Raw genomic sequence first — 27,909 nt, forward strand, 5'->3', positions numbered from 1 at the left:
AATGTGAAGCTCTACTAGATTTGATAGCTATCTGGGACTTAGATGTTTATCTCTGGGTCTACTTGTCACTAAACACCAACTTTCTAGGGCATTATCTTCCTACAGCAGATCTAAGTGGTATTACCCTTGAGAACTCAAGCCTATCCTCCAATAGGAAGCCCCTCCTATAGCCAACCTTCCTGTCCTGAAAGCTTCAGGCTCCTTAAAGGCAGGATACATTGCCACCATTCCAACTCTAGCAGAAGATGATTTGGAGTTGGTGGCTTGAGCTGCAGTTATCTAATGTGGCACAGTAAGGATATCAATGCAATAGAGAGAGACATCAACGTCTTGTTAGATGCCATTCTACAGAGAGAATCAACAGGCTAGAAAGTGGTCCTAAAGAAGGGTAGGAATAAAGGTAGTACATCTAAGTGCCTATTTATAGCAAGTAGTAAATTCAAGTAGTCCTACCCCTAAACAGCTCTTCTAGTCACTGAAAGCAGTCAAGAAAGTTAGTGGTATTTCCATTTGACCCAGTGATCCCATCACTGGGTATATACCCAAAGGATTATAAATTATTCTGCTATAAAAACACATGCACACATATGTTTATTGTGGTACTATTCAAAGACTTGGAACCAACCCAAATGTCCATCAGTGATCAGTGATAGACTGGAGAAAGAAAACGTGGCACATGTACACCATGGAATACTATGCATGAGTTTATGTCCTTTGCAGGGATGTGGATGAAGCTGGAAACCATTCTTAGAAAACTGACACAAGAACAGAAAACCAAATACCACATGTTCTCATAAGTGGGACTGAACAATGAAAACATGGGCACAAGGAGGGCAACATAACATACCGGGCCTGTCACGGGGTTGGGGCAAGGGGAGGAGTAGCATTAGGAGAAACACCTAATGTAGATGACAAGTTGATGGGTGTAATAAGCCACCATGGAACATGTATACCTATGTAACAAACCTGCACATTCTGCCCATGTATCCCAGAACTTGAAGTATAATTTCAAAAAGTTAGTGGTATGTATAGCCAGCTTTAAAGATAATACCAGACCCCAGATTCTGCACAGTATAAAATGTGGGCCTTCAATGCAGGACAGCCTGATAAAGTCAAGTGTGACAGGCTCTACCACCAACTTGGACTTCTGCCTGGGGCTCAGTTTAACAAATCCGTTTACTCTGGAAGTCCAGGCATATTAACTTCCTGCAAGGCTCTGGCCATCTTGTTAGTGAAAGCTGAAATGAAAGCTCATTTTGATGCAGCTTCCATGTTAGGCTTTTTTTTACCTGCAGGGCCAAGCAGGATATTCTGGACTCTGAATGCCTCAACCATTAGTCCATTTGTCTCAGGTTTTGGTGGTGCTACATTTATCGCATGGAGAACCAATTTGCCATGTGTGACACCTGCTTTTGCAAGGTCCTTTCATGAGGAAGGCAATCCAAGGTACCACATCTTAGGTTAATCATCTGTTTTAGAACAAGCATGGCTTTCCTCAGTTTCACAGCATAAAAACACGTATGTCAGGTTCCTCCAGGAACTTTTAATATGTATTATATAGATTACAGGACACATGTAAGTTGCGATTTAGTAATATGCCATGACTAGATTATGCTTAAATCCCGTTTTTTTCTTCATTTTCAAGTCCAAGTTCTTCCACAAAATATGTGGCAAGTTGTTATATACTATCCCTGTTCTTTAAGTCAGCATTTGTTTTCCATTCTAATTGTGTAAATTGTAACTGGTATATACCTTTTCACATTATGCTTTCACCCAAGTCATTTTTTATGGTTACTTAAGTTAATGTTCTACCTACAGGCTATACTGTGATTTATTCAATAGAAGCATAAATATTTAATATCTTGTTTTTGTAAACTATAGGTACAACTTAATAGCTTTCTTTTATTTGGCATTCCTAAACTCGTGATAGAGGTGAAGTTACTGAATCAGCTGAGAACAAGCCTGCTAGTGGATACTGCCTTTCAAACATCCTGTCGGCTTAGATCAACACCCACTGCATGTGGCGAGGCCAATTATGAAACTACCTTTGCAAAAGTTGTAACTGAGAAATTACAGTGAAATTTCTGACTGACTCCATCCTGCTAACTTCCAAGCTGTCCTTGTTCATTCCTGTGTGTAGGCTGAATTTTGGGAGGAACTTATAGTTGAAACAAAGATGCTAACAACCCTTGCCAAAAACAAACCCTTCCTACCTGGGCACTTGACTGCTTTTGCAGGACTAACAAATTAGCCACAAAATTAGAAGCTGGGGTTTAGGAGTCATGCAGCTGAAGGCTGCAAGATTCTGAACCTCCCCCAATTTCTCCCAAGGATAACATCACTCACTATTGTAAAACTGAAGATCAGTGCTTGAGATTTTGCAGACCCTGTACTCGATGGACCAGCTGGCACCACCCAAACTGATAAACTTGCTCATCCCATCTTGTGCCTCTCACCCCACCCAGGAACTGATTCAGTGGCAAGAGGACAAGTTTGATTTCATCTCCAACCCAACCAATTCTCCTTTCCCAATCCCCTACCCACCAAGTTATCCTTAAAAATCCGTATCCCCAAATTCTCAGGGTGATTGATTTGCGTGGTGACTGTCTCTCACACACAGAAGCTGGCCTACTGAGTAATTCTTTATTGTAATGCCATTGTCCTGGTACATCTGCTGTTTATGCAGTGGGAAGGAATAATCTCATGAAATACAAGCACTCTAAGATAACCATACTTCACTTTGGTTTTTCCTATCTGTTCTCATGCAGCTGAGGATTTGTTGGCTGTAGTTTGAGGTAGTGGTCCCAGGCCCATGGCTCTCTTTTCACTCAGTTTAATCTACATACCATAAAGTTCACTTCTTAGTATATTCACAAGGTTGTTGGACCACAACAAATGTCCCTAATTCTAGGACATTTTGATCTTCAAGTTGATCAACTTAAAGTTCACCGATTCTTCTGTATCAAGTCTCTTGAACCTCTATAGTGGAGTTTAATTTTTTATTTCATAGGTTATTGGGGAACAGGTGGTGTTTGGTTACATAAGTTCTTCAGTGATTTGTGAGATTTTAGTTCACCCATTACCCAAGCAGTATACACTGCACCCAGTTTGCAGTCTTTTATCCTTCACCCCTTCACACCCTTTCTGAGTCCCTGAAGTCCACTGTGTCATTCTCCTAGTGGAGTTTCTAAATTTTAATTATGCTTCAACTTGAGAACTTCTATTTGGCTCTTTAAAAAAGTTTCTCTATTGATAGTCTGTTTGGTAAGACATTTCTTGTACTTTAAAGTCTTCAAATAAAGTCTAGGTCTAAATGGTGGATTTAAAGTCTTCATCTAGTGAGTCTAAACTCTGGGCTTTCTCCGAGACCAATTGCTTTTTTGTATTGGCTGTAATTTGTCTTAGTTCGAAACTGGAAATCTTACTATGGCAACTCTGGATATCATGTTCTCCCAGGGCTTGTTGCCCTTCTTGGCTTATTTAGTAACAGTTCTGCAAGGTCTGTAGTCTGTTAGGTGGGACCACTGGAGTTTATTTGGGTAAAGTGGTCAGCTTAGACTACTACTGCTTAGACAGATTTCCTTAAATTTCTGAAACTACCATGTTTCCCAGTCCTTACTGAGGATTTCCTGCATGTGTTAAGATATGCCTTCAACACTCAGCCAGACAATTGAAACTCAGCCTTGGCCTTCATTTCTCCCTTATACAGAACACTTCAAGGTCAGCCAGAGGTGAGCACACAGGGCCTTCTAGGGTCCTTCCCCAGCACACACAGCCCTACATATGCACTTGGCCTTCCAGAGTCATAGAAATATATTGGAGCTTTTCAGAGTCCCTGTGGACATATTTCCAGCTTTTGACTTAGCTTACTGTTTGCTCCAAATATTACTACATTTCAGGCAGCTGCGGTGTTCAACAGTTACTTTTAATTGTTCTTGATAAATGAACAATTGGAAGAGGCTTTTTGCATTAGGTGATCCATCACAGGAACCACCTTATAAATGGAGTCTTCCATTGAGGCCAGATAGGTTAAAACATTAATGTTTCTCCAGAAATGGAGGCTCTGAAGCAGCTTTAACTCCATTCTGCCTACTCAGATTGCCAGGCTGCTGGTTTTCACTGTTTGCAAGGTTTTTAAGGCTACCACAGAGCTGGGGTGGTGGTGGAGGGAAGAGGGAATTTCAAAGTATCACAAAGCTTGCTATTACCTGGATTTGGTTGTTTTTCCCTAGATTGCTATAGGATTGGTTAGTTTAAGTTCTGAAAGTGTTTAACTTGATTTTCCCTAGTGTTACCATTGCTTTAATGAAGATAGTGTTTGCAGAGGTCCTTACTCTGCCACTTTCACAGATGTCACCCCCAGTTTCCTAGTGGCTTTTAGACAACCAATCATAACATTGATCCAGCATAGCTTTCCTTGTGTCCACAAAGGGGAAAACAAATTTGGGAGCACATAGCATTCTGTTTTCTAGGTTCTGTTTTCTAGGTTCTCTTGAAATTGGAGTGGGACAGGATTCTACTGATACCATGGAAAGACTGTACACCAGAGCTACCAAGTCTAGGACACACTGGTACCAATCTGAACTAGTGTTAGTCCATAATGAATAAGTAACCTTGTACCAGACTATAGATCTATGTTGTCTTCCAAGAAGTCTTGCTAAAAATATAATCCCAACTGAATAGTACCTAGTGATGTGGTTTATATTTCAGTGAAGATTTGTTTCAGTGGCAAGTGAACATGTGTATGTAGTGTTAAAGGGGCTGGACAACAGTTTTGTAAGTCTGGCCACCAACCCCATGAAGGTCATTCACGCTTCCATGAATATGAATACTTTGAAGATACATTATAGATTGGAGTTCATGTCCTTTCATCTCAGCTCTGTAAGCCATTGCTTATAGATGAGCCACCTAAACTTCACTCCAGCACGAGTAAAACATATTTGTGCTATGTTACTGAGATGTGGAGAATATTTGTAACTACTCTGGCAAGCAGAGTGGACAGAATGGGATTAGAGCTGCTTCAAGGGCTCATTCCTGGAGAAATGTTAACACTGTGTGGTAGGTCATGGCCTGTCCACAGTGTATTTGATGTATTTCTTGATGTCTCTAGTGTACACACATGAATGCCAATATTCTTCTGTCTTCAATTGTCTTTGTTAAAGTTCAGAAGACATAGAACAAAAACTACCTCCAAGAATCTGATAAGCATTACTATTCAGTTTTAGTTTCTCTAGTCTGATTTTTATACATCATTCCATTCTGCAGTTTTGGGATATGAAAGAAGATCTGCGAACCATTTTCTAAATTGTGCACCAATTGTGCCTATCACTTCTTACATTGCCCATTGATCTGTGGTACCTCTCACAACACAATTTAGATGACAGGAGTAGTTTCTGGCCTACTGTTTTATTGATCTTTGTGAGGTTGAAACCCTTATAATAATGGTACCAGGGTTTGTTCTTTCAACCAATTTTCGGTATAATTACCTTTATAAGTGAATCCACACAATTCCACTATGGTTTATACTTACGATTAGTCTCGGGATTTTGTATGTTTTCTTAATGCCATTTGAAGATAAAGGTTCAATTCAGGATGAAAGCAACTTCAAACTGTGTTGGAGAGGCTCAGAGATTAAGTTAAAGGTCATACAGTAAAGAAGCTGAGATGGGTGTTAAAAGCCTGGGCCTGATTTCAGAACCTTCACTTCTTCCAATAATGCATGTTTACTTGCCAGTCTAAACACTTCCTTTAAAGAAAGGAGACATTTAGGAGAGGAATATCTCTGAACCACCCCTATGAACTTCTTTCCCTGACCCTCACAGGCTTATAGCATCCATCAACATACAATAGAAATTCATATTGCTAAGCTCATCCCTTGGAAGTGTAACAAAGAGCTCCCCTTGCTTTCCTACAAATACAACATACTTCCTTTTAACTATGGAATAGAGTTCCAGGAACCTTAGCTTGTGTTTGAGCTATCACTTATCACTTAAGTAGCTTCCAGGAAGTTGGAGAGGAACAGAAATAGATGATTCTATTTCTCTTGGAACTGACAATATATCATCAGGGGGACTTGACCCAGCATTTGGGTGTAAATGAAGTATTATAAACCCATTGAGCCAATTTAAGGGTATTGATTTCTGAAATATCCTTAACACCAAAAGGAAACTGTCTTGGAAGAAGTCTGGCTATTAGGGGCCCTGGCCACCAAGTGACAGTACCTCAAGTGGGACTGGCTTACCAAGGCCAGTATGTGCAAACATGCGTCAGGATGTGTACATGTTAACTAAACCCATTATGCTTGACCTCTAAGCCCTGTCCCAATTCTTGTGCAACAACACGTCAGACATCATGGAGTTGACAGGGCTAGCAGAAGACCGGCTGCAGCACCTAGTCATGCTCTAAATATTTTCGTGAGTTATCATTGAATATTTTGGTTCAAAATTAGATTTCTCAATAGTGTTCTCTATAATGTCACTTTACCATCCTTCTAACAATCACAAGTTCCTCTACTATGTTCCCTTCAGGTATTATATGCATGTACCTCAAAACCAGATTTCTATTGGAACTTTTGATAACATTTGCAAAAACTCAGAGGCTGAGGAAACATGCCCTGACACAATCACTGGCACACTTTCTCCTACAGCATCTGGGCATGGATTCTAACCTTATTCCATGCTGAATCTTAAGGTGGGCATCCCTGCCTAGTAGAAAGGCCTAAGAGACATGCCCAGGGGGAGTATTTTGAACATTAGGAAAGATTCCAATATCTCTGGGGCTCCACCCCTTGATGTCTGCAATATTTCTGGCCTCATTTTATAAAGGTAGCCACCCCCCAATTATATCCTTTCCCCTGTATTATCCTATTTGAGGATAAGCAGGAATAGGAAGTTATCAGGTGTATGGGGACAAAGTGGTTGTAAAGGTGTAACAGTACCTTAAAGGGGCACCTTCTGGACCCCTGAACTACCTTCCAGTTACAAGCGCCCTTTACAGTAAGTCAAAGTATGTTGCTAACTGTGGGTAGGCAGTCATGCTCACATTTAGAGGTGAGCTCAGACTGGTCTAGAATGACCTCAGTTGGGACAATAAGACTTTCACCCTCAGTCTGATCAGACTCATCCTAGCCTAGGCTCATTCTCATTACAGTGGCAATAAAGAATAAAACACAAGGACCCTTAAGGAACAGGCTTGAAATGAGTTTCATTTCTATCACCTGCTATTTTCCAATTAGGGTCACCAGGCTTGCTCAGATTCAAGGTGAGCTAACAATCTTTCTTGATTGGAATAATGGTGAAGTCGCATTGTAAAAGGTATTGACAGTGGGAGAAGTACAGAACGTTTTTAGTAATAAGAACTAAAATCCTTCAGTGAAAGGCTGAGAAACCCAGTGGTTTCAGGTGGCATCAGGCTGAGCCATTCACTAAACTTAGCACCACTGTAAATGGAGCAGCCAGGTGTAGTGGCCTGGAGTGTGATACAATGTTAAGTACAGATAGCCTTGGTTGGCAAGACTTTGCTGGCAATCTAGTCAATCTGGAGCCTCTGAATTTATAGTAAATCAGGGGAAAGAGGAACAAGTTAGACATAGAAACAGAAAAACCTAGATACAGGACATTCTGTAAGATGTGACAAAAATTTTCCAGTTTATCAATGACTGTTATAGAAAGACTTGGCAGCTTAAGTACTAGCTGTTTTAGAAGTCCTTTCAGATTCTCTCAGGGTCACCTGTTTTTCAGATGCAGTGGACACTGGCCAACAATATGCTGATCTACATCATGCTACTTAGCTGCATGTCAGAGCTTCCAGCTCCTTCCAGGGCTTCTGGGCTCAGACAAAGTGCCACACTGCTTGGATGGATTTGTATTTCCCTCCAGCTGCCAGACAGGCTAATTAGACACCCAGAAGTCTACTCCAAGAAACTGACCAGCAAATGCTAGAAGATGGGAGCCCACAGGTGACTTCTACCTTCTATACTGGTCACTTAACAGGCCTCAATCAGCTGTGTTCTTTGTGAAGCAGTGGCTGACTTAGTTTAAGCTTGTATTTTCCAGACTTCCATCCTATATTCCTTTTGTTGTTGCTCCAGGATTGTGCCCCTCAAGTAAGCACTAGGAATAAAATCTTGCTTCAGTTCTGTCTTCTAATAAACTCAAGTTAAGCCAACAACTAAACGTAATAGTAAATTTGTTTGGACTTTAAATAAGCCAGATATAGGACATTGAAAAGCTGTAAAATTTGACAGGACTATTGGACATTAAGGGGTGTTGATTGTGCTATGTGTGGCAGTGATTTCAAAGAGACCTTGCCAATCAATATTGTGATTAAAAGGATAAAAGAATTTCAGCAAAGCAGAATAAGGAGACACCTGGGGGTATAAGTGAAGATGGAAATAGTTGAATCTGAGTAACAGGTACACGATTCATATGATTTTCTACTTACGTACACTTGAGGACTTCTATAAGGACAATTCTTTAGAATTATTTTATTCACCATTTTTCTTGAGTATAATGATTGTTTCATAGATGATCCCTTGGAAGCTGTCAGAGCTAAATTTTAAAGTTTATTATATTCAATCTAGTTGTGCAGTTTCTCTATACATTTCATGAAGCTTTTCAAAATGAGCTCATTAGTCATTTCAGGACATTTACCTTCACATTACCGTAGACTATTTTCGACATGTTTACACTTAACATCTTTCATCTTTCTGTGATTTACTCTGATCTTCCAATTCACTTATTTGTTCTTCAGCTACATCTACTTGTACTTCATCAGCTTGTATTATTACATTTCTGTTCTCACTTCTGAATGTGTCTTAATCTTAGGTATTTATTGTACTTGATAGTCTGAGTGTCTTAATATTTAGGCTTTCAGTGTTTCCCTTTTGAAATAGGTATATTCTTCCAGTGTCTTATTTTAGTCTGTGAGAGTACAACTAGGAGTATGATTTACCTAGTAATGCATTATTGCTTCAAGATCAAAGGCATAGTTTTAGTTTCAACCCTAGTAAGTTTACACAAAGAAAAACCTTAACGTACTGTAGTTTTCACAAAGCAGCCTATTGGGTCAGGGTGTCCCTTCTTGAGGAGCAGCATTGGTAGGAGGCAGGCTCCCCAGACTGGAATCCACCAGCCCTAGATGGAGCAGGATGGAAGTATAAATGCCATTATTCATCAACTCCTTACCTCACAGGATTTTCATGCTAACCTGATTTTATCCAGTCCATTAGCACACAGGGTTACCAGTTTCAGCCAATGCTTATCCTCAACAAGTAATTATGCTTAAGAGGCAAAAAGGGATGAATTCACCTTAATTACCCTCACAGCTGTCAAGTTGCCCTTTGTTCCAGATCACAGCCATTACAGTCAGGGACCACATATACCAACTTGTCCAGACAGCTGGAGGTTTTGTCTGCTGCCCTAGTGTTAACAATGCTCTTTACTCTTAAGTGTCCTAGTTTGCACAGTCAGGTGGTCCTTGTGGAAGCCATGGAGATGTACTATTCCAATCTCCCTCTGAAGAATCTGCCTTGGAGCTCAGCTTCCAGCTGCACTATCTCTGGGATCTGCCAGTGTTAGAACTAAGGATGCATTTTATCCAGGTAGATTCCTGCCAACAACTGGGCAGGGAAGGCCACACCAGGCCCTGGCCAGTCCTGCCCAATGGAGCAGCAAGCATTCTTTATGCTAGGGATCCTTGTAAGGAGAGCTGAGACTCTCTAGAGCTAGATTGCTGTTTGGGTGTCTAGCCAGAAAAGCCATGGATCATTCTAGGTTTCTCACCCTTCATTCCCTGTACCAATCTGTCAGAACTACTCATTCATTCCTAGTAGTGACAGCCTCCTTCCAGAACAAAGTACAGCCTGCTCTCCAGTGGTTTTAGTTGTAAGTGTCAAAATTCAACTATAGGGCTTCGGAGAGTAGCTTCTTTGGAAGCACAGCTGCACCTAGCAGTGCATAGAGAAGACATTCTAAGTGCTTCCATCACCTACCACCACTTGACCAAGAAGGATAAGTCAGGGCACATACTATAATCCTGCACATAGCAGGAAGATGGACTAGATACACAAGGATATCCACAGTATGTGTTTCATCATCGGGTACCCTTCACACTGACATGTCATCTATAACTTGGTATAAACCAGTGCCTAAAGGAGGATGAACACATCCTATCTTTGACATTGACTTCCAACTATTAAGAATTCTACTTATCTTTCAAGGTAGGAGTCTACAAACCAAGCCAACTCCTGGCAGAGCAAAACTGTGGCAAGCACTTCACTGTGTTCAAGTTTAATGTCTGCAAGTAGAGCTGGCAAGTGGCCTTGGGTGGGCTATGCCAAAAGATCCATAGGGTAACAAGTGTTGACTATTCAGAAGAGAAGATCTGACTATTCAGAAGAAAAGATCCATAGAGATGAACAAGTGTTGAACAAGTGTTGACTATTCGGAAGAGAAAAAAAAGGGTAACACCAGAGAAATCCAGAGAACAATGACAGATCAGCTTTTCTTTATGATCACCTGCAACCATGACAGATGAAACAAGAACCAGCAGCCAGTCAGGAGAGTAAGGGTTACATGTAGAGTCTGGCTGCTGCCTTTCTATCATGCAGGCCTTGTGGGCACCTGGAGCCACAGGAACCAGACCCACCATCTGAGCTGTAGACAGCAGCTGTCTGTAGTTCGCACTCCTCAAGACCAGAAATAATGAATTGGCTTCAAGGTCCAAGAATCCCATGCCTATTTGCCAGATGAACTATAGCAGATGAGCAGTGTCAGGTATAAGGAAAGCCAGACTGGGCCTGCCATCAATGCTAACTTTGCCTGAGCCTACCTCAGTGCCAAGGCTCCAGCAGTGTCCTAAGTCACCACCACCTTTACGCTTCCCTTTTCTTGCCAGATCAGTACAATCACCCAGGCCTGATTATGGATCTACACCGACTACCTAGAACCTTGGAGATCTGGTGTTTCAGGGCCGTGGCATCATTTTGCAAGTTGGTGCTAGTCAGCCTACTATACTCATTCAGTTGTCTCACTTCCCAAGCATCTACTCCAGCTCAGTAGTGGAGGGCAGGGAGAGATGTTTTAGATAATTAACACATTTAGATTTCCCCTTCAATTCCTAGGCCATGACAGACAGGTATGACATAGGTTGTAGAGTCTTCCGTGGCTCCATAGGAACACAGATCTGACTGCAGGGAGTATGATCAAGCATTGTCCCCACAGTTATACTTTAAAATCCATTGTTGTATTGTACCAAGGCCATACTTCTCACTGCTACTCCCTGCCATGGTCAGTCATTGGTTATAAGACTAATGCAGGTCTGGCCAGACGTGGTGGCTCATGCCTATAATCCCAGCACTTTGGGAGGGCAAGGCGGGTGGATCACGAGGTCAAGAGATCGAGACCATCCTGGTCAACAAGGTGAAACCCCGTCTCTACTAAAAATACAAAAATTAGCTGGGCATGGTGGTGCGCGCCTGTAGTTAGTCCCAGCTACTCGAGAGGCTGAGGCAGGAGAATTGCTTGAACCCAGAAGGCGGAGGTTGCAGTGAGCCGAGATCGCACTATTGCACTCCAGCCTAGGTAACAACAGCGAAACTCCATCTCAAAAAAAAAAAAAAAAAAAAAGACTAATGCAGGTCTATTCTTGGGAGATGTGAGACTCCCAACATGCATTTTTGTCTTGAAGATTCTTCTTAGAGCTGCATTGTAAGCCAAGATCCTTCCACCCAACTTTTGTTTGTTCTAGAGCCACATTGTGAGCTGGCAACTACCCTCAACCTCTTTGGACCCTCACCATTTTTGCAGGTATATCCCATATTAAATACATTGCATATTTAGTAGTTTTGTCATCTTTCTTGTAGGACCTGGGCTACTATACTTCTTTAACTTACAGAATTCACTGTATTATCTGACACTTAAGTCATCTTAAGTGAAATTTCAAAAAGAGAACATTTTAAGGGTTATTTTAAGGCTGGAATAACCCTGATATCATTAGCTGCAGAAGACTATAGGTGGATCTGTCTCATAAACCTGGATATTGTAAGTCTTCACACTTTTAGGAAAAAGCCAAACTCAGCAGATGTAAAAGCAATACCATGATCATGTAGAATTAATTCCATGAATACCAGGTTAAACACTAAATCATTAATTTGTTACATGAGCAAAGTGAAAAGTCATCAATAATTAACATGGTAAAGTTTAATACCTGTTTATATAATTCAAACTGGGAACAGAAAATGACCTGAATTTTTAACTATAGTTTACTGCCCTTGATTATGAAATATTACTTCTAGATAGAAGGCAAGAATATCCCACTATTTCTACCTCACACCATATTAGAGGTCATAGCTAATACGACAAGATTTGTACATAGTATTCACATCTACATGTACAAATGTTCTCTCTACAGAAGTGAGCAGGCAGGCGGGCAGGCAGGCGGGCAGGGTTGACTTGAGTTCTATTCACAGCCTCTGTCCCCGTGGACACAGGGGAAGAAATGCAGTTGGAGGTCCCCAGATCACTTTACCATGGCAGATGAGTGTAGTTCACACTCCTCAGGACCAGAAATAATGAACTGGCTTCAAGTTCCAAGAATCCCATGCCTGCTGCCAGATGAACTATAGCAGGTGAGCAGCATCAGGTATGGGGAAACCCAGACTGGGCCTGCCATCAGTGCTAACTTCTACCACGGCAAAGGAGTATAGTTCACACTCGGGACCAGGAATAACGAATTGGCTTCAAGGTCCAAAAATCCCATGCCTATCTGCCGGGCAATTGCAGTGCCTCTCCATAAGCTTCTGGACCCTTCTGGATACAGAAGCTCCACAAGTTCAAGACCCTAACAAAGCAAGCAACAAATACCAAGAAGTATGGTCCCAGATAAGCATGGGCACTGGCCAATCAGATAGGGATACTATATTCAAGGGCAGTCCTTGCACTGATATCTTAACTAGCCTGTGGTAGCTAAGCAAGGCTCAGAATACGTGAGCAGAGCTTGGAGCTGAAACTGAGCAGGTGAGAGTCAGGAGTATTTTAACTCTAGCCCTCTGGCCTCTCCACATCCCCTACACCTTGGGCCCACCTTATATACAGCTTGGGAAGCAGAGTAAGGAAACTTTGTCCTGGTTCTTGGCACCAAGGTCCTTTTCACATCTTTCTCCCGCACAATCATCCCAGGGAAGTAAGCAAAGGCTCTGGTGAAGGTCACACTGGGATCACTGAGGATCTTGGCTATTTCTCCCCCATTTAATTTGTAAGGCCTCTAACTGTAACCTTAAACCAGATGAATCATTTACATGTGGCCATAAGAGCAGAGCTGGGAAAAACCGAAGGCTCATAACTTCTCTCATCCTTGAATAAGCCTGCAAGGAGCCCAGCATCCTCAATCTGTTGAGATGTTAACTACTGCAGGCACCGAAGGAGATTCTCCCCGTCACATGCTAGTCCTCAGAGTACTTCCATTCCCCTAGTTGTCTAGGGAGTTCCTTCCACTCCTGGTGCAAACAGGGCAAATTATCTAGTTTCTACATTTATGCTGAATTGACATGTTTATGTAGAGGCTGGGAAAATGCAAATGAAGCTGCTTCAATTCTTTAATAAGGCTGCCCTGTCTCTCAAGTCAGTTTTGGAAAAGTCCCTCATGACTCTTAGGCTAAAATTGAAGTCCTTGGCTTTAAATCCTTTCTCATTGTAATGTTTATAGCATCCTAATAACAAACTTAATTTCTTCTGTGAATGGCTTACATATTGTTAATGGCTGAGAACATTCTTATTCAATGGTAGCTTAATAAAGATCATGATAAAGTAACAAGGTTATACTTAGAGGTAGTCTTTAATGTATTTTAAATGCTTTGCTATAAAAGATGCTTCTAGTATCTGTATATACTGTGTCCAGTTTTAGCTGTAATTTCCATAGAAGCTGAGATATGCAGGGAACAGGATTGAGGTAGTGTTCCACATTTGCTCTAGATCTGGTTCCAGTAAGAGCAGCCTAGGAACTGTCAGGCTGATACCTAATCTACCAATGGAATACAAAAGATCAACGCCCAGCTTGCCAAGCTTACCACTGACAACGCTGTAAGGCATCCTGTACGCCTCAGGAAATTTCACTGGACTCAAGTTCCCCCTGCCCTTGGAAAATGTCTCTATAATGCTTTCCTTCATTTTTTCAGCTTTCTGGTGTCTGCTCTTTGGGATTCTCAACCAGGCCACTTTGTACTCTGCTTGCAAAGAAGCTAACCTATGGTGGTTGGTAGATGAGACCTTAGAGCACGCTCAAGATGGTAACCTAGAACTAAACCAGTTTCAGAACAGATATCCCAGCGCTGGTGGGAAGTCCCAGCTTGCTGCAGTGTCCGTTATTAGGACTCACCTTTGGTATATTTGGATATGGCACAGGCTGAAAGGAAAATATTTTGGCTATGGGATATGCCATAGTTCAGTCCTGGGTTCAATGGTAATTATGGTTTTGTGGAGTTGGCAGATACTTGCTGCTTTTGAAGTCTGAAAGAAGATGACAGACTTAGAGTAGCCAACTATCAACCAACACAAGGCATGCCAAGATAGTCGCGCCTCCATGACAACCTTGGAAGAGACGGGTCTTAAAGCTGAAGGGTTTAATTAGACTGAGCCTGAAGCGTAGCAGAGCTTCAAGAGTAGATAAGATAACGTGTAGTATTAACATGTTTTCTACACTAAAGCCAAAGTCCCAATACAGCAGGGTAACGCTGACCCAGGTCTCAGTCCTAAGTAGATGTTGACTCAGATTACTTTGAGGCGTTCAGGATGACAAAAGCAGGCCTCTACTTCCTTCAAGTGGAAAGTCACTGCCCATTGCCTGAAGAAACCACTAAAACCTGAGGTAGACACAGTGTAGTGCACGCTCGTCAAAATCTTCTCAAGGCAAATAAGTAGGGTCGGGTCTCAGCAGCCTGAGGAGGACTATGTATCTGCTTCAGGAGGAACGTACTTGCTGATACACCAGCAGGAACTGGGAGGTAGCTCCTGGTGTTAGACTGGGGGTCGTCTAAATGAGTCTGGACAAGGGAACGTTTAACGGGATGGCACTCTCCTGTGGTTAAGGATTTAATATCCCAGAGGTGACACCTGTCACTGGTTTTACACTGCTGGGATTTCTACCCACCTCCAACCCCACCCCAAAGCTTGGATGTTATAATGGCTTTTATAAACAAGGTATAAATTTTAGAACTATATTAGAAGAGCATAGCCGTAGAGTTCAGATGCTCAACAGGGTGGGAGCAATCTTATAGGCACATTCTTACAGAGAACTCACCAGTTTTTCTGGGTGGGCTCAGAGGACACATCCTTCACTGAGGCAGTAAAGAAATGCATTTGAGGAGAGTGAATCATTCAAACTCAGCATCAGCTGTCTTCCGTAGGCCAAGAGTGACAATAGGAGATGCCACAAGACAGCGCTCCCTAGATGGAGATGAGACACAAGAATTGGCACTTATTTAGGGGCTGGATGAATCTAATTATAATATGCAGCAAGTCTGGTGTGGTCAGCCAGTGTATCTTGACATACAGGGATCTTTTACCATGGCTATTAACACCATCATCTTCATAGTGGGCGAGGAAGATGGGCAGCTGACTTAAGTGCTTGACTTGTAAACAAAAGCCAGTAAGAAGGATGGTGTCGGCTAGCCCTATGTGAAATCATATGCCTTCATGCCAATTTCTAGATCTAAATCAATTCTCAGACCCAGAGCCCACTGCTTGAAGAAACCAGATCCCATTGAAAGATGGCTCTGGAATACCACTATCACGAGTATACACAAAAGTATTCCACCAATCCTTTGCCCAAGGAATTCCATTTTCATTTACTAGAAATGTATACTGGGGAGCCAAAAGAGGCTGTGGATTTAAGGTCCAAGGTGAAGCCTGGAGAGACTCAATGTGATCTTCATTGCCCAGAACAGGAGCCAGGTAAATGTTATGCAGTTTAAGGCAGTCTGAGTCCAGTGGGTCCAAAGAGACCTGCGCCCTGCCTCCTTAAACTGTTGTTTCAAGTTCCTCAGTACATACTGAGGGTAGACTGGATCTGGCAGGACTCTTGGTTTCTTGGCCTGTGTTTAGGCAATAAGGAGGTGCAGTTTTGGGGGCTTGGACTTAGTGCTTCCTAAAATACTGGTTTCCAAGTAATATTAAATTCTTCTAGCACTGATCCTTTATCACATTTACAACCTCTATACCAACATGCATCATGGTAAATATAGATCTGATATCCCCAATTGCAGCTGCTTTGCTTAATGCAGCGTCTTCAATACCAATTTGATATTCACTTCATAGAACTTACATGAAGTCTGATCAATATTTTCTTTGCAGTCTCCATTAAAGGTAGTTTACACTTACATGGGAAGAACAACAGGACAACTTCACAGCCTTGCAAGTGTTAATGCTCCTGCTTTTACTATGTAGAGTACAGAAAGTTTTTATTTGATTTTTTGAGACAGTTTCACTTTTGTTGCCCAGGCTACAGCGCAGTGGCACGATCTCAGCTCACTGCAACCACCACATTCTGGGTTCAAGTGATCCTCTTGCCTCAGCTTCCCAAGTAGCTGGGATTACAAGTGCCCAGCATCCTGCCTGGCTAATTTTTGTATTTTTAGTAGAGATAGGGTTTCACCATGTTGGCCAGGCTGGTCTCAAACTCCTGACCTTCAAGTGATCCAACTGCTTTGGCCTCCCAAGATGCTGGGATTACAAGTGTGAGCCACTGCCCCGGCCGACTACAGGACTATTGAGCCCCTTGGTACAAGACATTAAGCTGATTCTCTGTATTGAAGATGTCATGCTCATTGGACTTGATAAGGAGTGGCAAGTTCTCTGCCTGCCCTAGAAAAACATACATGCCAAGTGAGAGGAACCCTATAAAAATTCAGGATGTTCTCACATGGGAGACTGATTCTAGTCAGACATTGCATTTCATAACATCTTTAAGTTAACTGATTACTGCATCTTGTACACCCCTCTGCCATTATCAAGAAAGTACAAGATTCAGTGAGTTGCCAGGTTATGCTGAAGGCTTTTGGTTTCAAATGGGGCCCGAAGCAAGCAAGCTCCATAAGAAATTCAGGTTGTGCCATCTGTTCTCGAGTTAAGGATATGCAGAGACTTCTAGGCACAGGGCTTTGCTTCAGGTGCCTGAAAGGAATGAGATGGGATGAATGGATACCAAGGTCTGAGAAGGAACAAGAAGTTGGAACTATAAAGTGACAGAATCATCCGTCTCATGTTACTTAGAAGTCATCCAAAGATACCGAAGATAAACAGGTTGACATTTGCCCATTTGAAGCCAGGCAGCCTCTGCCCTTGACTACCCTAGTGGTTCAAGTGACCCATAAATCAAATATTAATTGTGGCAGGAATGGAAGCTATGTGTGGACCTGACAGCATGAGCTCTAACCAAGACACTTCCAGCTATTGCCACTGCTGAATAGCCTATAAGCAGCACCAATTTATATCTTTATAGGAAAAATCTATGGCACCATTACTCAGATCAAACAGCCACTTGGAGACAAGTTGAATACTGGATTCCTTCTACTCTAGGAGCAGTGATTCATCTTTATTGAAAATATTTGGAGTATGGGCTCACTTCTGGCCAACAGCACTGTCCAAGGACTCATTCACTCAAGTGACATGAAATAGCAATTATGTAGCATTGTCTCCAAGGAATCGATTCTGTAGTGAATAGTTGCAGAATAGGCACATGACTAAGGGAGCTACTAGTCCTACCAGATTAAAGATCTGAAAGCCCAACAAGATATTTGAATGGTATCTTAAAAAGCTAAGACACCAAGGAGCCAACTCAGACACAATTCTGCAACACTGAAGCACAAATGAAGTATACACTTTAAACCAATGACTGTTATGAAGGCCTGTCCCCAATAACTACAGTTTGTGGGTCTGGGAGGCAAAGTGTGGAAGGACTACCCCTTTCTACCATACTAGACCAGTCTGAAGTGCCTGTACTTCTTTACCACAGACCTTTAAGTTCTGCTGCACTTGAACCTCTTGGTTCCCTGAAAGGGAAGTGAAAGGAACGTCTCTACAGGAGGCACAGTGAGGCATCTACTAGATGTGAACTGACGGCAGACTGGCAGGTGAAGGAGGACTTAGTATGTTGGGAGGAATAGCTTACTTATAAGGTTGCTGCTGCATACTAAGGATAAGTTTGTCTGGAAAATACAGGATGCTTCTTGGTGCATCTGTTTTGGATAACTCAGTAGGTATTTGCAGTGACTATAAAGACCATGTATCAGGGCCCAATTCTTTTGGAACAGGAGTCTTTGGGTTATCCCAACAGGCAAGCAACACAGGCCAGCCAAAGTTCACAGTTCACCTACAAACAAGAAGTAAATGAAATGTGAAGTGGGTGAGAATAAAGGAGGGAGATTAGTATTCATCATTATCGCAGGACAAATTTGAACAGGGGCTGCAGCTCATCCCCCTCCTCATCCTGATGTAATTTCGTTAAGCACCTATGCTTCTCGCAGTATACCAGATTCAAAGATGTAAATGACAGGGCAGCCTGTCTAGTCTCAGACTAAGGTGCCAGTAATATCAAACAAACTTGAAGTCCAGACTTATGTTCATGGCCACCTTTAAAATTAGTAAGTCAGAATCTACTTCCTAGGTCTGCTTGGTCACAACGTGGGTTGGCACAAGAGTAATTGCTGTTTTTGCCATTATTTTTAGTAGCAAAAACTATGAAAGCACTATGTATGAAATTACGTATTTAATACTGTGTTTTTGTTCAATGCTATTTAATATATGTATATTTTAGTACTACGTATGAAAAGGAAGGAAAAACGCAAAGTTGTGTTTTGACATGGTTCAAATTCATGTTGAGTAGTGACATTGTCTAGAAAGGCCACCGCCATGGTTTAGGGACAGGATTGCATTAAGTTTTGCTCACTTGGATGGGGGTGCTATTAAAGCCACACTTCACCTAAGATTAATGACTTTCTAGAAGTACAATTGCTGGTTTGAAGGATGTAGAGAGTTGTCCCTTTCCTGCCTTTGATTATGAAGTTCTACTAGGCCGTCAGCACAAGTCTCCAATTAACTAGTGGTAAGATAGTCACTAGCAAGGCTTGACTTCCCTTCCACACAAAGTCAAACCTGGGTAGATAACATCTATAAACCTTGGAAGAACCCAGATAAATGGGCCAATGATGGAACTAAGCTCACAAGTAGAACAAACAAGACCCATTGCATCCTTGTCAACATGAAAATTCTTAGCGAACTCAGGTCCAGTAACTTGTTAGAAGTCAGTCCTTGCTCTTAGAGTTAAACCTGGGTCAGTGAATGGTTACTGGCAACAACACGAATCCTGCTCTTGAACTTTGTGTTTACCCTGTGCATCTCAGCCTGACTGATGCATCTATTAAATGAGTTTGAGTCAATTAACACTTTTTCTTCCCTGAAGTGGCAAGTGCTCATGAAGTCAGGGTCAAATAGTGTGCCAAATAGTAGTGGCCTCAATGTTTATTCTTCTACAGTAACATTTATTCTAGACAGATGATATGGGCCCATGAAATGCCTTTGCATTTTGTATTCTGCATATTCCCTCAATCATTGCCTAGCCCCTAGATGGCCAATTCCAAGAAAGTAATGAGTTGAGATCATGAAAGGGGCCTTATGCTTTCATTATGCAGATAAATATATGCTTCAGGACATTCCCAAGACAGAGCTAAGTAATCTAACTTTTGCTAACTCTAGCTTTTTAGCTCTTTTCCCAGAAAATGGCCACTAGCTTTCAAGATATAAAGGGATTGACACTTTGATTACTGACCAGACTCCATGGCACCAAGATCTTCCATTTGCCATGGAAGCTTGACATCCCTATTTGTCTACCTGCTGATCCCCTGACCCTCACTCCCTCACACAGTTCACGTGTAATTCCAGTCTCCACATACAGCTACATTCCTTATCCCTCTGTAAGAGCCTTAACTGTAGAGGGGCAGACTTGAGACTTATCTCCTATCTCCCAGGTGAGGTCACCCACAATAAAACCTTTCTTCCCTTGCAATACTTGTCTCAATACTCACTGGCTTTCTGTGCTTCAAGCAATGCAGCTCTGGCCAACCCCCTATGGATGCATAATAACTAGGCTACCATTTTTCCTAGCTGCTTGCAGCCAGCCATAGCCATATGACTAGGCACCGGTTAATGTATCTCTAACCACAAGCTGAGTCATTCCCTAAATGTATGCTTTTCCTCTATTTCCCTCCCAATTTGGTAGACTTGTAACAGATAAAAGCCAGAGAAGTTACCTTGGATCATTAAGGTGGAAAATTTCTGGATCATCAATACCTCACATCCTCTGTATCAGACTGAATTGCTCATGCTTGGGCTGTTAGAGGAAAAAGTTCTAAGCTGCTATAGGACTGCCTATTAGTATACCATCTTGGCTGCTATGAAGAGTGTCTTCCGGGAATTGAGGAAAACTTGAAGGCCTCTCACTCTCCTCCAGGGGCAAAACAGACAGGCTTCTAGGAGCTGGCACTGATGGTCTGCTTGCGTTTGGGTGATAGCTATTTGTAATGAAATTAGTTGGGTGGATACTTTGACACTCAAAGTTCCTCAGAAGAACCATCCAAAGTTCACTACGAGGAGTCCCAAGAAATCCAACCAGCACTGGGAAACCACCGCAAGTTAGCACCAGCACATCGAAGTCACAAGTAGCCCATTATACTTCACCCCTCTACAGCTGGGTGCTTGCCTCTCCTGCTAGAATCTGAATGAAATGTCATCCACAGGATAAGCTGTCTTGTTTAGCCGTAATCACGAGACTTGGAGTCTTACGGTGGAAACCTGACAGTAATCACTGCAGCATACCCGAAGAATGACCCTTACGGCAACGTACAGACAGCAACAACCTAAGGGGTGTCATGTGGACATTGCCGGGGGAGCGTGCTAAGTGAGAGTGTTGTATAATAAATTTTTAAACAAGCAGCAGCAGTTCTGTCGAGCCTGCTGCTACTAGACCTCTTAGTAAGCTTCCCCTAAATATGTCCTACATATTGTCTGCAGAGGTAGGAAAATCCCGTAAGTGCCAAGACGATGGGATCAGGGCAAGGGAAATCTGGTGGAAATCCTGGGCTGACCATCCACATCTATCTGGGGACCAATGTGAGTAGGGAGATGTCCCCACAAAATGCTGAAGGGTCTGAAAGCTGTTGTAGGGAATGGATCCAAGCGAAAGATGCCTTCTTTCCAGTCACAGTTGGCTGGATGTTCCTGACTGCACTTCAGGTAGCCACTGAAGTGGAAATTCTAGTACAGGCAAGGGTGTACCAGCTACAAAGTCAACTGTAACTAGAAAGAGCCAGGTTAGCTCAAGCTGAAATGGAGACTACTGTTCCCACAGGCAGGAACAGGGCAACAGGATGGACATCCTAGTTTGGTGGGTAGACCATCTGAAGGGCCACTGAGAGCCATATCGATGAATCAAGAGCTATCGTGATTAAGTTGTCCTAAGACCCTAAGCCCTCAGGACCCCATAGAGAGATCTAGGGAGAAGAATGAGGACTGGATGAGTCCATAGAGGTTTCCCATCTTATCTGTCCATCTGGTTGTCACCAAAATAAAAGTGGACCAACCGTACCCACGTAAGACCAGTCTGCACCTGAAAAATGGCCGCACACTAGTGTGGAGCTGCACTACTGTGGAACCAAAGCTGGGAAAGAGATTCAGGCAGAAGGGCAGAGTCAGTCATGGGGTGGTATCCATCTATATAACATGGATACCAAAGGTATTAGGCTCTGGACTCACACAATGGCATCCATCATGAACTACCTGGCCCTGAGGCAGGCATCTTTATGGTACCAATGAGGATCTGGCCATCCCCCAACAGGTGGCTGTGGGCTGCAAGGTGTGCTGGCCAAATGAGGGAGACACATCCTCATGTCTGTGTTGACTGGAGGAACTGCAGAACATCCTCAGAATTAGAGGATGGAGTGTGCTATCTCTGCTGAGTACTAGAGGTCCCAACAATGCTTTCACTGCCAGAATAGATGCCACCTTGTAGTCAGCACCCACTAGCATTGCTAGTGTCTATCCTGGGCCTCTTGGGTGGATAGCCAGTGTCTCAGGCATCCCAGGCAGCTGCCAACCCTGGGGGAAATTGAGAAACTAAGGGGTGTGTGCTACTAGTTAAGACAAGGGAGCCAAAGGAAAGGGGAAAGCCAAGGGGCCCATCAAGGTAACCCCCCAACGAATGTGGTATGACCTGGTATTGGCAGGGACACCTACTGCTAAATAGCCCAGTGCTGTCCCTGTTGGACTGTAGCAGCTCAATCTTGAACAGAGCTTCACTGAAGGAGCCTCAAGTTCAGCCCACTTCCCTTCCTGCAGAGGGGTGGCCAGCACCAGCCCCCTCAGGCTAGGATGTCAACCATAGGCCCCAGAATACCAATAGCAGCAATGGTGACTAGGGTGTCTGGGGGCCGGCAGCCACATGAAGTACATACTGCTCACTTAGGCTGTGCTTGCCCCATTGGCTATCGATGCTCAATGCATTCACATATGATAACACTGATTCCAAAGGCCTATAATAGCAACAGATGGTTATACAGGGTCCATGAAAGACAGGCTGAAGTATTACAAATTTGGAAATTGCTACCAAAACCCTACTTAGTATACAAGGTATCCATCTCGAATACATCTTGGGAACGGGTCTCTTAGCCTTGACCCTCTAAATGGCAGCTGGTAAATTCTGACAAGGAGTTAGGGTGGTGAAGAATATGCTCAGGATGAAAAATAAAATAGACACTGGTAGAGTTTCCAACCCTGCAGTGAGTAGGGTATTCCTGCAGTAGGGTATCCACTGAAGCAATATTGCCTGCTGGGGAGGCATGATGAAATCCCAGGTACTTAAGGAGTTAAACCGGATAGGCATAAAGCCAGCACACAGCTCACACAATGGCCCTGTATGGGCAGTGTGGAAGCCTAATGAGACATGGAGAATGATTACTAGGAATTAAAAAATCCACTTTCCCCACCCATCTATATATCTATTCCCACTTCACCACCATTCTAAAGAGCCTAGAAGAGGTGCTTGGCTCATACCATTTTATTAAGCTAATGCCTTCTTCAGCATCCCCAATGCCCCACTGCATCCACTCGGGAAGGCAAACAATGGACCTTTGCTATCTTTCCCCAAGGATGTTTACACAGCATCCCTGTCAGTCTAGTGGCCACAGACCTCAGTGAATCAACCACTATGGAGAGGGCACATGTTCTCCATAACACAGAGAATATCATGCTACCTTCTAAGTCTTTTTTGAACTTGGAAACTGCAGCTTTCACCTTGCTCTTACTTGGCAAACAGCATGGAAAGTCAACACAGTCCAGGCTCCAGGCTTATCGGTCAAAACTTGGATGTCATCTTGTCAGGTAAGACTCAAGCTATTCTGCCTGCCATTACGGATAGGGTGCAGGCTACCCACGAAGCAGTTACAAACCTTCTCAGGCCTCCTAGGGTATTGGAGTCCTTTTAGTCCCCTCATTTGGCCCAATTCCTTAGGCCCCTAATGCAACTTAGTCAAGAAGAGGGCCTAGTGGGACTGGTCCACAAGGGAGAATGAAGCCTTTGAATAAGCCTCTGAATACAAGTCTTGGGAGTTCTAGTGCAGAGACAGCCTTATGAATTGAATGTAGCCAGATACCCTCAGGGATTTGGGTATTGACTATGGCAAAGGCAAGGACAAAAATGTGTGCCTTTAGGATTCTGGTCCCAAATATGGAAGGGGGCTGAAGTTGTACACAGTGTAACACCTCTGCACTATGTTATGCCTTACCATAAGTGGAGAACATTACAAAGGGGCTCTCAGTGCCCTATAGTAGGTTGGCTAAAGGAGACCTTCCAGAAACCAAAGCCTGGGAATGCCCAGACACACGCTGGCCAAGTGGCATGCACACCTGCAACAGGCGCACATTGGCTAACAGCTCCTTGAGTGCAGAGCTCCATTTGGAGCTCAGCCCTGTCACCTATGTGATAACTGAAGATTTTTGATGAAGGCCCACTGGACCTCCAGATGCCATCTTTTGTACAAAAGGGACAGGGCCCAATGCCTAAGCAGGCCTGGTACATAAATGACTCATCACAAGGTAATCCTTGCACTTGGACAGCCATGGCCACCAAGCCATCCATTGAGAGTACTGGCTTAATACAGGTAAAGGACATGATAGCCGATGGGCTGAGCTGCAAGCTGCCTGGATGGTCCTCTATGAGGCAGACCTAATAGTGCCATGCACTGATAGCTGGGTCGTCTTCCAGGGCCTCAAGCATGTGGCTACTACCACGTGAAGTGCAGGACTGGATGGTAGTGGGCCATCCCCCTTGGAATGCTGACATGTTGAAGGACGTTTTCCATCACAGCTGGGGGACACATAATAGTCTCTCATGTGGATACATACATTGCATCTACACCACCTGGAAAACCATCAGATAAGTTTGCCATCATTCACTGAGGAAGTCACAGAAGATGTAACCCACTGGCTATGTAGGACAGGACATTAGAGACAACATACCCTTTGGGCCCTAAAGTACGAAGCCTGCCACTATGACATGAAAACATGCTACATGCCTCTTAGTGTCTTACCCTGGCACAAGAACACACCAAGCTCTTGCCACACGATACTGGTCAGGCCACTTAGGGCCAGAGTCCAGTGCAACGGCTGCGTGTAGGCTACATAGGACCTATGCCTTTTGTGGCTGCCATCATGCCTTGACTTTTGAAGACATCTACATGAAGCTACTGCAGGCATATTCCAGCAAGCATGCCAGAAAGCCAACCTCCACAAACGGATAAGCAACTATGTACAGCCTACAATGTCCTCACTAATAGTAGCCAGGGCATGAACTTTGATGGATAAAGTGCAGAAATCAGAGGAGTCCCTGGATATACACTGGCATTTGCACCTGCAGTACAACCCTACAACAGTAGGGCCAACTGAATGGATTGTCAAATCAACTCAAGATACTGGCTCTGGATACACTGCTTACCAGTGGCCACCTGCACCCTAAACATGTGCATTCTCATCTCCAGGGTGTGTACACTAATGCAAGGACCTGATACCACTATCAGGATCCAGAGGGACAGCATAACAGACAGCATAAGGGACAGAATACCTTTGTCCCAACCTGGAACTCAAGGTAAGCCATAATTGCCCTTGCCACAGGACTCACCCTCAAGGGAGTACACTACATGGCCCTGGAAATGGTAAACCAGCACCCCATGATTTTTCAATCTGGCAGCAGGGAAGGTCCTACCACCAGATATACAGGTCCCACCTATTTTATACTGTACTCCTCTTCATACTTCAAAAATAATGTATCTTGGTTCTGTCTTGTATAAGAGAAGGATCCTGTTTATGGAATATCCCATTGTCTTCCTCCTGCAACATGCCAGAGGCAGGCCAAAGAACAAAGGGTGCAGTATCATCTGCTCTAGCCCACCATGTATAGCATACTCCATGGTGGGAAAATGTCATCCCATCAACACCAGACATTTTCCATCTGGTGTTATAGACTAGGCACCAGGTTGCTGCCAGAGCTGGTGCTCTAACCACACAACTTTGCGTTTTGCTAGATGGTCATTATTTACCCTTTCTTGACTAAAGACCTCACCTTCCACCCATAGACAGTACGCAGGAAACCTCTGGGCACAGGGGGGTCTCTCTGCAGAACAAAACTGTCTACCATCAAGATGGGATATTTAGCATGGGAGCAAGTTAGTATTATCCCCACTATGGGGTATGCTATATATGGTGGGCTAGGGTGGATGATACTGCAGACATGGGTAGTGGGTTATACATCCTTCTTTGTAAAGTCACATAGCCCTGGACATCAAAACCCCACCTAGGATGGAGGCTGTGCATTCATTGAAGTTGACTGTCGGGTATATATTCCTGATTGCACTCTCAATATAATCCAGGCCATGCAAGTCCTAGATAGTTTGCTGTCACCCAGGCTAGAGTGCAGTGGTGCAATCCTGGCTCACTACAACCTCCACCTCCTGGGTTCAAGCGACTCTCCTGCCTCAGTCTCCCAAGTAGCTGAGATTCAACCAAGAATTTTGACCTCACTAGGCAGTTCACTGTGGCTTGCTGGCCATTAAGGTACTTGATCAAGTTTGCTGCTAAGTAGCACCTGGTCCTGTCATTGAGACATCCACCTCAGCAGGACTATCTCATAAAAATGCTTTATTCCATCACTTTCCACTTCACCTCATGTTTTAGAGTTGATACAGATACCTGAAGATCTACCTGGTGGCTATTAAAGTAGGTACAAGATTAGATATGACCATGGGAAGGTAATCCTAACCAAAGGGAAGTCAGAAAATAAAAGCTTCAAAGTAACTGGTAGAGGAGAGTGGGGAGAAAGCTGATCAAGCCACTGTGTCTCAGACTCTGCTTTGAGTAACCAGCGAAAGCTTGGTGTTCCAGTTTGAGGACACGATCCTAAGGAACATGAAGGTTAAAGACAGATGGAAGGCCACTTTAAGTCTGCATTATGGAGTTGGCCACCACTGTTAGCAACTCCAGTGTCACCCCAGAAGCGATAGCCTTAGAGGAAACATCTCAGATTCAGATGATAGAGGGATGCATTATCAATTGGCTCCCAGCTCCCAACCATCAAGGTTTGACCCCACGTGCCCAAACTTCCAGGGGGAAGTGAAAGCAGCCCAGTGGATCCCTAAGATCATCCCATGCCTACACATTCGAGGAAAATCCTGAGGCAGGAACTAGGAGGTAGCTGGTATGAAGCCCAGCTGAAGGGCTGTTGGGTTATGCCAGCAGCCGCAAACGAACAGAGGCAGTGAGGAAGAGGGGATGTGAAGTGGCACATAAGAGGTGCAAGCATCCCAGGCAGCATGAGAAAGGAATGTAATAAGACATCCAAGTCAAATCACCCAGGTACCAGAATAGACATTTTCTATTCACAGGTTTCAGCCGGATTTTACTTAATCCATTTTTCAAACATGCCTAATAGTGGCAGAAGTGTTGGAAATAACAGGATTAGCCAAAACATACCTGTTAAGTACTAAGAGGGGTTAAAAATTGAGCAAAGACAGACCAAAAGCATTAAGCTGTGGCAGAACGGTATGATTTTTAGAAGTGCATCTTAGTGGATTATAGACTATGTTTAGGGTATAAAGTGAGAATTCCTAGAAACTTCCTTAAGAGACTCAAATATAAGCTATCAGAGGCTTGAAAAGAATGATTCACTAGGCTTAATGTAGTGAATACACAGAAATTCACACCTTACAAAGATGCATTCTTGTCTCCACACTATTGATAGGGCTTGAGTGTGGGCCTTTGTACATCTTTTTGCCAGTGCTGCTATTACGTTGGATGAGATTTTTATTCTTTTCAGGTTTTTGATCTTTGCTACTGCCAGCACAAGATCTGAAATATTATTCTGAATCTCATAGCCAACACTGGTTTTGCCATTAGTTATCAGCCTTACTTAGGACTGAAACTTTGACCCATGGCCTCTTCATCCAGAACCCCCTCAGCCCTACCAGCACCTGCCCAGCTTGGGTGAGGCTATCCCTGCTCACAGCACTACTGCCAGAATTGACTGACCATTAATCTTTTGGATTTCAGGTCACCTTGACACCGCCTGACTTCTTAGTAACACAGTGTTCAGCTTTGGGAGTAATAGAGCTTCCAAACACTGGACTAAAAACCTTCACACAATATTCATTGCCTCAGATTCCCCATTTGACTAGTCTTACGGGGAATTTGACAACTCCTCATAGGAGCACAGGGCTGATTATCCTAGTAATCATGAGATCTCTCCATAGGGTATACAGGCTCCAGAGGCCAGATTCTCTCTGAACAATGGGGATTTTGTTAGGGTATGCTGATAGTG

The 27,909-nt window shown here is 43.4% G+C and overlaps 1 long non-coding RNA gene across 1 annotated transcript in view; it reads right to left on the bottom strand.

The window, feature by feature from the left end:
* Nucleotides 1–27,909, bottom strand: part of LOC144582140 (uncharacterized) — a 140,120-nt gene that overhangs the window by 89,980 nt on the left and 22,231 nt on the right. The window contains exon 2 of the long non-coding RNA XR_013534207.1: nucleotides 15,295–15,440. This is a non-coding gene — a long non-coding RNA (uncharacterized LOC144582140). The remainder of the gene's footprint in view (nucleotides 1–15,294; nucleotides 15,441–27,909) is intronic.

The sequence above is a fragment of the Callithrix jacchus genome, chromosome 4 (assembly GCF_049354715.1).
Source record: "Callithrix jacchus isolate 240 chromosome 4, calJac240_pri, whole genome shotgun sequence".
NCBI lineage: Eukaryota > Metazoa > Chordata > Mammalia > Primates > Cebidae > Callithrix > Callithrix jacchus.